General features: G+C 35.9%; 1 protein-coding gene across 2 annotated transcripts in view; it reads right to left on the reverse strand.

Moving 5' to 3' along the window:
• The window catches only part of LOC136028270 (protein bric-a-brac 1-like), a 125,562-nt gene that overhangs the window by 68,285 nt on the left and 42,252 nt on the right, over positions 1–15,025 (reverse strand). The window lies entirely within an intron of this gene.

Here is a 15,025-nt window from a genome sequence, read left to right on the forward strand (position 1 = left end):
GTACATTCCACTGAAATTGGGAGTACTGTTATGCGAGGTATTTGCAAGTCTACAATGTTTTGTTTACTACTACTACTACTAATACTACTAGCAACTCACCGCAGTACCCTGCCGCCTGAGGCAAAAACAGCTACGCACGTTCCTCCTCCATCCCAATCTGTTCAAATCCCCCCTTTTTACACCCTCCCAGGCAGCTACGCATGCTCCTCCTTTATCCCAATCCATTCAAAGCCTCCATCTTTACACTATCCCAGGAAGTTCCCATTTCCTTCAAATCTTTATGACATCCTCCCCCCCCCAGACGAGGACGACCTGCTTTCCGTTTAGCCCTAGACGGATGGCCAAAAAGGACAATCTCCGGTAATCCGTCATCTTTCATCCGTAGAACGTGCCCTAGCCATCTCAATCTTTCTTTCATTATAGCCCTAGAAATCAGGATTGAACCACATTTTTCGTAGAGCCTATAGTTTGAAATACGGTTACTCAGCCGGGTACCTAGAACAATCCGTAGGCTATTTCCCTGGAAAACATCTGGTAAATCTTCATTTGCTTTTCGGACCGCCCATGCTTCAGAGCCATATTTGACCACTGTCATCACTCTACCTTCCATTATTCTAATCTTGATATACAGACTTATCTTCCTATTCTTCCAAACTTTTCTTAATTCTATAAAAACATCCTGACCCTTGGCTATTCCACTTTTTAACAAATTTACTGCTACCACCTCTATGAGTTCATTCATTTTGCTGACACTTTCGTCGAGGATGCTTAAATTGTCAGCACAAGCTAAGTCCAGGAGATTTTTCCCTCCCCATTTGATTCGGTGGTCTACCATTGCCTTTCATGTGCTCCTTAAGACAAAGTCCATCAAAATAATCCATACAAAGAGGGATAAAACAGAACCCTGCTTAACTCCTGATCAAACAGTTCGTGTTAAAGAACTGTAGTAAGGTGCGATCCAGCTCAATAGTAACCAAAACTTTAAAAAACGAAATTTTAATACCAATAGTTACATCAAAAGTATTTTAAATCGTATTTTAATGCTGATTTTAAATATATAAGTTTCATCAAATTTAGTCTTACTTATCAAAAGTTACGAGCCTGAGAAAATTTGCCTTATTTTAGAAAATAGGGGGAAACACCCCCTAAAAGTCATAGAATCTTAAACGAAAATCACACCATCAAATTCAGCGTATAACCCTATTGTAGAAGTTTCAAGCTCCTATCTACAATAATGTGGAATTTCGTAGTTTTTGCCAGAAGACAGATCACGGATGCCTGTTTATTTATTTGTTTGTTTTTTGTTTTGTTTTTCCAGGGGTGATCGTATCGACCCAGTGGTCCTAGAATGTTTCGATAGGGCTCATTTTAACAGAAATGAAAAGTTCTAGTTCCCTTTTTAAGTGACCGAAAAACTGGAGGGCGCCTAGGCTCCCTCCTACGCTAATTTTATCCGAAGTCATCGGATCAAAATCCTGAGATAGTCATTTTATTCAACATAGTCGAAACACCTTATAACTATGTCTTTGGGAACGACTTGCTCCCCCACAGTCCCCTTGGGAGGGACTACAAGCTACAAACTTTGACCAGTGCTTACATATAGTAATGGTTATTGGGAAGTGTACAGACGTTTTCAGGGGGATATTTTGGTTGGTGGAGGGGGTCGAGGGGAGGGGGTTATATGCGGGAGTTTTTCATGGAGGAATTCGTCATGGGGGAAGAAAATTTCCATGAAGGGGGCGCAGGATTTTCTAGCATTATTTAAGAAAAAACAATGAAAAATAAATATGACATTTTTTTCAACTGAAAGTAAGGAGCAGCATTAAAACTTAAAACAAACAGAAATTATTACGCATATGAGGGGTTCACCTCCTCATAATACCTCGCTCTTTACGCTTGAGTATTTTTTAGTAATTTCAACTATTTATTCTACAGCCTTTGTGATTCAGCGGTCATTCTTAAGGAATTGGGACAAAATTTAAGCTTTAGTGTAAAAAGCGAGGTACTGACGAGGGGGCGAACACCCTCGTATACGTAATAAAAACATGCGAATATAGAAGTTCGTCTTCCAGATCCTCGGCAGTTTTATCCATGGCTTCCACTTCATACCTCCTTAGTTTATACTTTAATGCTTTCTCCACTTTCTTTACATTCCTTCTGTTTTCATATGATCTATTACTCAGATAATTCTTATAAAAATCCCATCTCTTCTTTATCAAACACAAAGCTGTTTCACCAATATTCCTACCAGCAGTCTTAAATTTCATCCCTAAGATCCCATCAGCAACTTCACAAATTGTCCTTTCTAAAATTATTCCAACCATCTTCCATATTGTCAAATTCTAAGCTCACAAGTTTAGTATTCAACTGTTCCTAGAAAGTTTATCTCAAATTCTCATCCTGGAGTCTACCAAAATCATACCTTCCCATGAGGTAGTTACCTTTCCGAAATTTCAGCTTTAAATTAACCCTAGACACTACTAGACGGTGATCTTTACTTTTAACATCAATAACAACACTCCTGTATACCCTTGTATCTTGTATTGATCCTGGCAGTCTTCGGCTTGTTATAACATAATCAATAAGGTTTTCTGTCTCACCATCACGTAAATTCCATGTCAACGTATGGGCAATTTTATGACTAAACACCGCATTGGTTATAAGGAGATTGTTATACCTACAAAGTTGCAAAAGTCAACAGCCATTACTGTTATCTTTTCCTACGCCAATTTACCTAGGCTAGGATACCATCCATCCCTATTATTACTCACCTGGGCGTTCAAATCTCCTAGTAAAAACACCATATTTCTACCTGGGACCCTGTCTATTTGCTCCTGTAACTGTGAGTAAAATTCATCTGATGCTATAACTGATACTCTGAACTTTTTAGTCATAAAATGAGCAATTAGTATTCTATTATTAATGCCTTCCCAGCCTAAACAAGACTTAGCAGCTTTATTCATGATAAGCCTTACTCCCTGTCTATGTACCTCATCCTTCCTACCTGAGTAAGTAAATTATATATAACTTAATTTCATGTTTCCTATCCCTGGGATATGATTTTCTGAAACTCCTAATAAGTCCAGTTCGAATCGTCTGAATTCGTCAGTCAAAATGTTTATACGATAGTTATTTTTTAACGTCGTAACATTTCATGTTCTTTAGATCATTGAAATTATTTTGGCCTCAGGAAAAGCAATGATACCGGATACCAGTGTAGGATGGGGATCAACATATCTTCTCAAGTCCACACCGAAGCCCCTAAGCCGGCTTAGAACCGGACAGAAAAAAGTCCCTGGGACTTCCACTATGAATGAAGGCTGTGTGCAATCCTGGGCCCATCTTGGTCACAACATGGTTTTCAGCACTTGGCGATGCTCTTCTATAAACAAAATTCGAAATCCTGCACAGGGAGTCCAAAGCATATTACCTCCGACTCATAATATATATCCAAGCCTACAAATATTATGCTACTACGAGGAGGCAACTTATAGTAGATAAATTAGCTAGGAAGAGGTTTTTCAGCCCGAAAAGGCCCGTCAAAACAGACATAACCTAGAAGAATTATCCATCAATCAGCATCCCGTGTGAATGCTGTGTCGTTGACTAGGATAAAATTCACTCGAAGGGTGCCAATCCTCAAGTGGGAATAGAGGTGACCGCAAGGTCCCCAGTCTTGCAGGTACCCCAGGGGTCGAGACAGCCCTTTGCAGAGGTCGTTGTCCATAGATCTGGATGCTACGTCCTACCGCAGTTGTCCTCTTATAGAAGATCTTCCCACGATTGTGTTTTGTTTCACCATGTAATTTAACCCATTACTGGTAGAAGTTTTGTAACTCATGGACGTGTGGACACGCCAGTGGGCCCTGTTGAGTCTACATTTGAGGGCCTTCTTCCTCCTCCAACGGTATTTATGGCCCCAGGCGACAATGCCCCAGTTTCTATTGTGTACCCCCAGGGAAAAGGTCCCTCCTTGGTCCGTACCTCCTATGGACCCCCCTAAATGGAATTAGACCACCTAAATGGTAAACTGAAGGAGGTTGTCTGAAGAATAAGTTCACGCAAAAAAATAAAGAGACTACTGACAGAATAAGACTCAAAAACAGCTTAGGAACAGTGACTGGTGGTTGTAAGTAACATGTGAGTACCGTGTAACATGACTAACATGTGAATACCATGGAATTATCTCAAAACCAAAATTCTAAATAGGTTGGCTATTTTTTTTTTCTGTCACCAATTGGCAGATAAATTTCTGAAAATCCGAAAGATATAGCATAAGCCAACAGTTTGAAAAGATGTTAGCCTTCCTAGGTTGTTTTTTGTCTCCATTTTTTAGCATGATGAAAGGTTAGCCTAATCTTCGTGAGGTTTATCTTGCTTATTTTCCAGGGCTATTATTGACTAGTAAATAAGTGATACGGTACTTCAGAAAGGGAAGTTGACACCTTACTCTGTTCAAATTAGAAAGGGAGTTTGAAACTTACTTACACTTTTTGCTTAGCGGTTGGGGGATTGGGTTTAAACTTTCAAAAATAGTTTTGTGTCTGGGGAGGGGAGACTTTCCGTTTCACGCCAAGAAAAGGAGGCAAGAAATTTTCCAACACCTTGCAGTTGATAGTCAATTGTATATTTTTTACGAATAAATCATTTATCAGAATTCGACGTGACAGGCTTTGCTGCTAGTTTACAAAATTAAGACAATATTTAAGTCAACTGGATTTTTTTCTCAATATGAATCAGAAGTTTTCACAATAAGTATGCTTTGTAAATTGCGTAATTATAAATGATTTCGCTTTGTTTCTATTGCGTAAACTGATATTTTCGTACTAAATGGGCAAGTTGTAACGGTTTTCCTTTCCTGTGTCAAGCTTGGTGGTAACTTAAATATAAAAAAGAAACATTCTGTTTCATATGAAAAAAGATCGACATCTTTAAAAGAGTAGTGGGTTGAGGAGAGGGCGGTCCCTTCATATACGTAACCATATCTATTCATATTAAGTTTTAACACAGCGATGTTTCGAGAAACAGCTCATTTTGTGTACTTGCTTTCCGGAACAAAGTATCATTAGCCAAAAAAAGTAAAGAGGGGTGCTCCGAATAGAATGGAATGGAGGAGTGTGCATAGCTGTATCTGGAGGCCATGTGCTGCAGTAAATTGATAGAAGTTGTTTTTGTCTCATAACACAGATAGCTAATTACATAAAACTTCTTTTTTATCTTTTGTTCTTTAAATCAAAACGGACCAACCTTTCATTGAATATGCAGAAGTAACAATAAACATAAAAAGGAGCCTAACTTAGGGGGGAGGGGTAAAGTAACCTACTTTAACCTAATCTTACCCCACCCCAAATGTCTTAATATATGACCCAAATTATACAAGTCAAAATACATTCTGTCACCCGTCATTTAGTCTTTGTGGCTATGAAAACGGTTTTCATAGATCTTAAAATCAGAAAAATTATCGAGTGTGTTCTGAATAATACAGCAGTACCGATTGCTACAATATGCTTATACCTTGATAGAAAAAATTGTATAATTGATTCACTTTTCACATTTATCCCCCCACCTTTATTTCTTCGAAATAAATTCTATTGTCCGCGCCTAGCCATGTATATATTACTATAATACTGTACAAAATGTTTTGTTATTTTTACACTCAGTGAGTGTCTGATAACGTCTAAGCGATTTGGCGCAGTCTAGTAAGTAATTTATAATCTATATTTTAATTTTTTAACAAATTGTTAATGTTAATTTTTAATTGTTAATTGTTCATTTTTATACCATATGAATTACGGTATTTGAATGCTACACTAGGATCGCCCAATGCAATGCCAAGTTGTCTAATACCATAGTAATTGTCTGACATTGAGGCCTGTCATTTTATTTATCAGAAGTTCCTTAACATGATCAAAAACTTAAAAATTTAAGTTCAAAGAAACCAAATGTATTGTCGTACACACGTGTATCTGGCTATTCACAATCGAAACAAATTATATACAAAAAAGTAGGGTTGAATTCATTACAATGCATAGCCTAGCCTAGATGTGCCTAAAAAAGGTGTATTCGACATATTCATAAATAATTCTATTGGAGAGCAGAACAGTCTGTCTTCGAGATTCTAATAACATAAAATCTGTTGAAATCGCAGTTAGCTGAAAATGGTAACAATCTCTTCAGAAAAGTCGCTCAGAATTTTTTCAGTACTCATGAATAATTTGACTTCCATATGACATAAAAAGTAGCAGGCTGCAAGGACGTATCTAAGGGGAGGGGAGATTAGGGGGTTTTAGCCCCCCCCCCCAAAAAAAAATGTTTGTCCAACTCATAAACGGCCAAACATGCATATGAACGAATTTGTCTTTTTTGAAATTTTTTTTAGCCCAGTCCCCCTTCCAAAAATTTGGGATACGGCCCTGGCAGGCTGTTTTAGTGTTTTTAAAGTTATTTGGCGATTTATATCCATTATATTATCCGACTGATTTTAAAAATATCCCTATATCCAGTTACTTTTCCTCCAGTCACCCTTTTTCATTTTTTCCCTCTGCTTCTTCCTCTTTTAAAGAGTTCGCATTTTTGCTGTTGTTGGATTCTTTATTTTGATGAAGGGGACACGTCGAGTTCTACCTCTGTCTGCTATGTTATAAAATAATATGTACAAGTTGTTATGCGTTGATTCAACAAAATATTCATCATATGGTGCGTAAAATTATGTCCGATAGTCTTCGAACTAGAGCATGGGTAGGCAATACACATGGGACATTTTAGTATCAGTTTGAAACATACTTCTAAACCATTTTATTATTTGAAGTGGGCGGAGTAGAAGTCGACGAAGCATGTATGAAGACTCAAAGTGTGAGTCCAGAACTAGGCATAATATAGAACCGTCAATCATTATCAGAGCCATGCTATTTAACGGGAAAGATGCAAGCCATCGTGTCTTTATCATTGACTAGAGGTACTGAAATCGTTCTGGTCCGAATGCAGACTCGTTTCCCCAACCTCTCATGAAGAGAATAGATCCCCAAACCATTTCACCTTCTAAAGAAGAAAAGATGTGAAAGTTAAAGTCTAGGGTTCTTGGACAGCACTATTCAATACAGCAGTCCCAACAGTTAAATACGACGCAGACAAAAACATAAGAGTATATTCACGGACAGGGGTTTTGATTTTATATTTCATTTTCTTTAAACGCAAACGCTCCAAATGAATCTAAATGAAAATCTAATTGGATTGCCTGGGGATTTATTATATCTCCAGGCCCATTTTACTGTGGAGGATGAAAGGACCGCAGGTAGATGGGGGCGAGGATGAGACACTTCAAACGAGGTAGATTTTAGTCCCAGAAACCTTGCAATATGCGAATATGCACATATTCTTGGTATCAAAACCTCCTTGTGAATGTCCTTAGCGCATGCTTTCTTAGGGAGGATTCTCCTATCTCTCTTGAAAGGCCCCCAAACATGAATCTATCTTGGTGGAGCAGCATCAATTCACAAAAAGTATTTTTTCAAAGCCTAAAGGAGCAGTTAGGTTTAATTTTTCATTGAAAATACCAGAAAAAGACACTTTTCAATGAAAACACCCAAAAAGGTATTTTTAAAATATAAGGGGGGCAAAAATCTGGAAAGGAGAGAGAACACACCTAACTGATATTACTCTTACAGTGGGCCCACATTCATAAACAAAGCTATAACATTTTGCGAACTATAGATAGATAGTAAAACGTATTCAAAGCCGAATGGTCATAACACAAATACAAAAATAAACTAAAAGGTCACTCTCTTCCTCCCATTTGTTTATCTAAAGATTCAAGAGTCCCAATTCTGCTGAAACCCCTCCCCCCAAAAAAAAACATTGTTTTCTTTCGTACATTGACCCACCATCTCACAACAGTTATTTAAAACTCAAGCCTTTGTGGTTCAGAGGTTCAATATTTGGAAAAGATCCTGGGGTCCCTAAAACCATTCTCATTTTCATCATTATCTACGTCATTACGTTCTAGGGTGGGGATATTACTATCTATCTTTTTTATCGTCATCTAGAAATTCAATTAATAAAGCTCTGAGTGGATCTTTTGCTCTCAGTTAAACTTTATTGAGAAATACTCCAATTTTATAAACCATCCGGGGATTTGATTGTTCTAAAATATCCAGAAATAGCATATTTGTATTCCCGAAATATGTCCCATGAAAGACTGTGGGGCCTGAAATGTGCATGCACGGAAATATATATAATCATTAATCTCAACAAATGTCACTAGGCTTAACCGTTTTACTAATGAGCTTTTTCATCATATATGACAATCAAAAGAAAATGTAAGGAAAATCACAGTATTTAGTATTATTATAACCCAATCAGAAATTTCAAATAATTTCTCAGTCAATCAGCAAATTCTATGAAAAACCTGATTGGCTCGAAATAGCGCAAGCTATATCTCGGTATTAGTAAAATCAAACTGTGAATGGGGCTTAAGGATTTCCCTGCCTCCGGACGTTTAAGCGCGGCTAAATCCTTGTTTATTCTCAGTATTTTCTGGACTAATCAGAATTTAAATTTTCTCCACTTTCAGAATTCCTTTTATAAGCTTTTGATCAATTGTTTATAAAATGTTTGCAAAATGGGAAAATACAAATATTATGAAATAATCAGAAACTTTATCCTTTATAAGATCTTAATGACTTCATTTCATTTTTATAATCAAAATTCGTACTTCAAACACAAAATATTAAGATATAAAAAAACCATTTAGTCCTAGCTTTATGGTATTAATTTACATATAAATAAAGTTGAAAAAGGAAACGCCAGACAAGGGTGATAAATTTTTTATCAAATAAATCTTTTTTCCTGTCATAAAATCCCTTTTTATTTTACGGATAAAAGATTTTAAGCATTTCTTTTAGTTGTGGAGCAGCATTAATGCAAAGAGAAATGGGGCGATAAAGTAGGCCGTAAAAAATGCTACCTTGCATACTTACGAAATATTTTTATAATAACGATAGAAACCAGGGACATCAATTGGAAGGCACATACCAGAGCTAGCCCCACCCCTCTATTTTAAAAATACCTGGCTTTTGGGGTATCTCCATTGAAAATACTTTTCTTAGTATTTTTTTTTATTGAAAAAACAACAAAATTGAAAAATTTTGCAGATTTAGAAAAATAAGTTTTGCCCCCTCTCCTACATTTTATTGTTTAGCGGCACTGCTAGAAACCCTGAGAATATTTTTTTGGACTTCAAATGCCGGAGCCGTCAAACTCTTCTACATGTACCGCTGGTGGTACATCACAACACTTAGTGGTACAATTTTACCGAAAAATATTAAATGAATTTTCGTAATGAAATTAGAATACATTAAATGGAATTGAATAAAATAAATGATTTAATTAGTGGTATTTAATTAGTCTAAACTTTGGACACAGATTAGTGACCTTTTATCAATGTTGGTTTCTTTGATTTATTTCATGGTTGCAATGTCCGAAATGAGAATGAATGTACATTTTAGCATTTTTATTCTTTGTGATACTTCATTGAGAATTCATTTATTTCTAATGGCGAAATCCTTTTGTGGTAGAGTATATACATTTTTGGCTAAAAACTACGTAGTACAACATTTGAAAAGCTTGAGAACCACTGTTCTAATGCTACTTTTTACTGGGAATTCAAAGATGCACTTAATTTTTTTTTCAGAAGCTCACAGGTCCTACTTAACCTGTGAGCGTTGTTTTTTTTGTAAAATTTGGCTTCTTTCTAATCGTTTAAGGTTAATTGTCAATTTTTTTTTGTAGAATAAATTTTTAAGTACATTCAGAATTTTCCAGCATATATTCTGTTGTATGATCTGCTAAATCTCTCTTCCTATATCCCCAAATTCTCTATTCCATGTCCCTTGGCCTGGGCATTTCAAACAGTGCTATAGTATTCACCTGCTCAAATTCATACTTGTATTATCATGCTAAGGATAGCTCCCATAGATGTATTGGTCCAAGGTATTGTCTCTCCTCAGAAAATTACGGTCCAAATATGTATCTGCCGAGGTTCCAACCCCCCTCCCAAGGATTGGAGATATGTACATATATGACCACTTTCATTTTCGAGCATGATAAATTCAATAGGCTGACAAAAAAACGTGCCTGCAGTCGCTATTGAGGTAACAAAAGTACATCGTGTTGTATACAAAGTACAGCAACCTAGCCATGGGGGCAGGGGGTTCGGCCGTAGACCCTAGTATCTTAATTTTCTGGCAATTTCCCAAAAAGTTCCCATGTGTTTCGTTTTTATCAAATGTTCATTTTAAATTTCCTCCAATTTAAGAACCAACCTCATATAATCCAAAATAGGTTCCAATGTACGTAACAGATCGATCTTGAAAGAGATTATCCCCAGCCCCGTTTGCAGGTAGGATTAACAGAAGTATTCCTGTTATGAAGTAACGATAATCAGCTACTTACCCCCAAATACACAGCCCCCAAGAATACCAACAGCAGGGGACATTCATTCTAAATTAGTTTTTAAGAAATTTCTGTACATCAATTGACATGAAGAAGATATTTGAGTAACTGACAAAACAAAAGACTTTCACACAAATTCACGGAAGGAATTTCCATTTAATAGTGAGAAATCTAAAATAATAAAATGCAGAATAAATAATAGGTTTTGCCACACAGAATACACACAAAAGAGAGGTTCGTCCTTTTATGTAAATCCCTGCTAAATCTATTGATGGATATTTCAGAGACATTCATTCAAGGGGTCCCACACTGGTTTATCTTGTGGTTTAGGATTCACTCTAAGACGACATGGCATCTGTTACGGAGGTTTCATTCCCTCAAACCTCAAAGATATACAAAATAAGTGAAAAATAACAGAGTATGTAATAAAAAAGAAGACTTTATTTTATGTTTTCCCCTAGAAAATAAATCAGTCCTTATCCCCTTCCAAACGGAAAAAATGAAATGACATTCCTGACTCCCAGCAAATAATTCATTACCATTTGGCACAATCTCAAAATCTAAGTGGGGTCTGACCAATGCTGTATCCATGAGTATTCTCCTAAAGTGACCAGTTTTTCTTCGGGAGGAGTATTTTTCGGCAGGAGGGGAGTAAAAAACTTCAAAAACGCATAGAAAACTTTTTTATCCATTTTTGTTACGTTTTCATAAGTTGTAAACAAAAATCGGGGGAGGGGATCAATCCCCCTAACCCCCATGGATACGAGCTTGGATCTGAGATACAAGAGAATTTTCAAGACGGAAAGTTAATCCATGAGGATGAGGAGTTTAAAACTAAAAATAAATTTTAGGTGCAAGGATTCAATCTTGTGTAAAACCCTGTATGCAAAAAGTAGGAACCAAGTGTGACAACTATAGCCGAATGGCAGCTGCCGGAGGGGCAGCTATAACAGCATGATGTTTAAATACTTTGGAGAAAACTAAGAAAGTAAGCAATAGCATCAGAGAATTTTTCATTTATCAGAAATAATTGTACAGGGAGATCACTTGGGCCTAGGGTCCCTCCAAAAATTTCACCCTATGCTTTTTCCTCATTGCCCAATATTCTTTGAACCATTTCCCTGTTTTGTACTTAAGCGTTATAGCAAAAAAACAAAAAAAATCAAATGGGGATAAATCCATTTATTTAGACAGTGAAAAAAAAAAAAAAAAAACAGGGATAAGAGTCTAGATATTTCGATCACATATATAGCGATCGTCATCAGTAGAAATACAAAAATAATATAATTGAAGCTAGCATATTTATACACACAAAAATAAATAACTTTTCAGATAGTTCACAAATGACCTTTCGGATAATTCACTAGATTATATTCATAGAGAGTTCAATGACAAAGTTCGTTTAAAGTCTTGATATAAAATTTCTTCTATAACCTTGCCAAAAATAAAACAAATTTCCAATAAAGGTGGTAAAGCCTTCCATGTCTTCTAATTGCAAACGAAATATTAAGTGCCACCTGCTTTTATGTATCTGTGCCAAATCTCAAGAATATTATCCACCCACCAAAATAAATTTCTCTTATACCCATGGAGGGGGGGGGGGCGTTTTTCAAGTTCAAAAGTCATGAACAGGCTTGTAATGAACAATTTGTTATGGGAGAGGCCAAGTTCATCAAAGCCTTTAAAACAAGCGATTTCAACGAAACATACGAGACAATTTTGGATCTTTAATAGCGGCAGGAACGAAAACCTTATCCCCAGTGCATGCTCTAGACCAGGGGCAGTGACTATTTTCAAGGGGTCGGTAAGAGCAAAGAATAGTATATTAGCCCCCCCCCCCCTCCTTGCCGTTAACCCCGACCTAGTATTTACCACAATGTTTCCCATATGCTTTTACTATGGATTAAACTAAATAACACAACGGTAAATATTGAATATTTATGTTTGATTACACAATATATATATGGTAAATACAATGAGAATATTACCGTGATTTTTATCAAACAACGAATATTGTGTTATTTAGCTTTAAAAAATCTTTGTCAACAGATGTTCTTGTAGAAAATTTATCTCCTGCATAAACAAAATTCAAATAAGATAGTCCCAACTCAAAGAAATTAATAATGCCCACCTTCATTTAAGTGTTTTTGCTAATTAAAAACATAAGGTATTAAAATTGCTATAAAATTGAAACTCAGCCTTTTGAGACTCCGACGCTAGACAAAAACATGTCTGGATTTAAAATGAATTTTAATATCCTACCCCAAGATGAAAAAAAAAAATGTTTATTAGACCTTATCTAGACATGAAAAACATATGATAATTAGATGGTAGAAAAAACGTTTGATTTTGGCACGCAAAGAAAAGAAACATTGGAAGTAGATGCCATGTATTGGCTTTATAAAAATCTATCTACTCGAAGTCAATCAAACAATTCAATATTTTTTTTGTTATATATATTATAACAAATGTATATATATTATAACAAATTATATATATTAATAACAAATATAAATATATATATATATATACATATATATATATATATATATATATATATATATATATATATATATATATATATATATATATATATATATATATATATATATATATATATATATATATAACAAGAAATGGAGAACACAATTAATCAATTATTGAAATTTATTCAAAACCTAAGCATGTTGCAACAAGAAAATAAATTTACATTTGACATGTGAATAATGGCTTTCGGCACAAAGACCAAATTTGGGCGTAGGTTAAATAATAAATATTTTTATAATTTCTCATACAAAGCCTAAAGCTTCTAACGGATCTTAAAGATTCCAACCATATAATTTACTTTAATAGATGAAACAAATAATAAAAATTGATTTTGTATATGAGAAAAATATTGGAAAGGTGCCTAATGATTTCAAAAATGGTTTTGGAAATATTGAGATGGCTTTTGTTTTTAAATGAAATAGACAGGCACATACATAGATTTTCTTTTAAAATAATAATTGGAAAAAAGGCCAAAAAGCCAATTGCGTGAAAAATATAAGGACTGTTATTAAAATACGTAAAATCTTGAGACATGGGATGGGTGTATTGGCCCGAAGATCTCCCTATACATGTGTCTGCGGAAAATATAGCCCATTTTCATAAGATATCTGGGCAAGGTCATACTCAAGATTTATATTTGGGGCGGGGGAAAGGACTAAATAAATTACAAAACGCATTAAAAACTTCCTTATATCCATTTTGTTACTTCTTATGTGTCGGACAAAATTTATGGGGGGAGGGCCAAACAGGGTAACCCTCTCCCAGGATCTGGATTGGGTATATTAAACTGACAAAACCACGACTGTAGAATAATGGATTTTTGCATGTTCTAAGTCTGGTAAAAGAAAAAGAATGTTACTGAACTAACCAAACCATACAGACATAGTGAATAGGCTGGCCGGCAGTATTGAGTATCACTTGAGTGAGGTAAACTAGGACACCCCCCCCCCCTCTGAGCCGTGGCATCCCCCAGACATGGCACCCGAGGAAGCTGCCCCCCCACTAGCAACGATTCCAGGAACCACTGATGAAAGGCGTAAAAAATGATGAAAAAAAACAAGTCAAACATAAACTTTGTTAACGTAAACAACATGACAGCGTTGACTTAGTAAAGATCAATGCCTCTCCAATGTATGGTATTTCTTTTCTGGCCCAATAATATAGAATAAGAAGGTCAGATTCGATCGAAAATTAGAAGCTCTTTTTGTCCTTCTTGAGGGCAAAAGTAACCGAGGGGTATTAATGCCACCGAGGGGACACCGGTATTAAGAAATCACGCACGCCAGGGGGCGCGTTTCAAGATTGGTGAAACCGTGTCACGTATGGAGGAGCTGCGTTGCACACTTGGTGCTCAGATATGTGCACCAGGTATGGAAAATGGTAACCACTCGGGTGCCACCGTACTTTCCCGGTTACAAATATGTCCGAGAAAATTTCCGATTATCTTAGAGTAAATACAATTTTATGTTATTTTACTAACTAATTTTCAAGCTCGCGTTAAGCCATTTAAAAATAATGTGTAAACCTCTATCTGCTTGTACACTGTTTGGTACATATAATAAAGTAACACTGCCACATGAACCTTTTTCATATGCACGTCACCAATGTTGGATCCTGTCTCCCACGTTAAGGCATGCCCTTTTTTTATGACACAACCAAACCATTCTATTCTATTTAAAGCTTTCAACAACGAAAACATACATTAAATGTCCGATTCGAAGAGATACTTTTTATCAAACAAAAAATAACCTTTCAGACAATCAAACAGTTCGTGGTAACGAACTGTAGTAAGGAGCGACCTGGCTCAATAGTAAACGATACTCTAAAAAACGGAATTTTGATACTAATAGATACATCAAAAGAATCGGATTTTTATGCTGATTTTAAATATATAAGTTTCATCAAATTTAGTCTTACTCATAAAAAAATAAGCGCCTGAGAAAATTTACCTTGTTTTGGAAAATAGGGGGAAACACCCCTTAAAAGTCATAGGCTCTTAACGTATCAGAGAAACCTACTGTAGAAGTTT

This window comes from Artemia franciscana, chromosome 6, assembly GCF_032884065.1.
Source record: "Artemia franciscana chromosome 6, ASM3288406v1, whole genome shotgun sequence".
In the NCBI taxonomy this organism is placed as follows: Eukaryota; Metazoa; Arthropoda; class Branchiopoda; order Anostraca; family Artemiidae; genus Artemia; species Artemia franciscana.